This window comes from Pteropus alecto, unplaced genomic scaffold (assembly GCF_000325575.1).
Source record: "Pteropus alecto unplaced genomic scaffold, ASM32557v1 scaffold103, whole genome shotgun sequence".
In the NCBI taxonomy this organism is placed as follows: Eukaryota; Metazoa; Chordata; class Mammalia; order Chiroptera; family Pteropodidae; genus Pteropus; species Pteropus alecto.
This window is the reverse complement of record NW_006436288.1, coordinates 13,761,427-13,761,874: the sequence shown is the minus strand read 5'-3', so window position 1 is coordinate 13,761,874 and position 448 is coordinate 13,761,427. Positions and strand designations below refer to the sequence as shown.

At 64.1% G+C, this 448-nt stretch overlaps 1 protein-coding gene across 8 annotated transcripts in view; it reads right to left on the bottom strand.

Annotated features, from left to right (window-relative positions):
* KIAA1551 (KIAA1551 ortholog) overlaps positions 1–225 on the bottom strand; it is a 23,860-nt gene extending 23,635 nt beyond the window's left edge. For 4 of the 8 annotated variants that reach the window (XM_015590046.2, XM_025047393.1, XM_025047392.1 and 1 more), the window contains exon 1: positions 104–216. The gene's annotated coding sequence lies outside the window, so the exon portion shown is untranslated. Of the gene's footprint in view, positions 1–103 lie in introns of all 8 variants that reach the window. The other 4 variants (XM_006912723.3, XM_006912725.3, XM_015590048.2 and 1 more) reach the window with 2 other exon arrangements.
* Between the last annotated feature and the right edge of the window lie 223 nt (positions 226–448).

The window sequence follows — 448 nt, the reverse complement described above, 5'->3', positions numbered from 1 at the left end:
GCCCTGCCCCTGCCCGCGGGCGCCCGGGCTCCAGGTGCCCACCGCCCGCCGGAGATCCCAGAAGGCGAGCGCGGTGCAGCCGGGTACCAACTGCCACACTCACCGACAGGCGAAGTATCAAGGCAGGGTACGAGAGGAGGTCCGGCCAGCCTCCCGGGCCCCAGAGTTTAAGTCAACTCCGATCCGCCTTCAGGGGCGGGTCGAGCTGCAAGACCCGGGCTCCCGAACAGCTGGGCCCCGCCCCGAGCGTCGGCGGCAGCTGCAAGGCCCGCGCCGCCGCGGTCCTAGTGCCGCCTGAATATGTTCCGCACTGGCCAGCCAGGCGTTCCAGTGGATTACGCCGAGGTTTGCAGACCACATTCACTTACCGATGGAAAAAACTTCTTGCGCAGTGGTTCTCTGCCTTTAAAGTGCATTGGAATTATCTAGAGGTCTTGTTAAAAAGGGA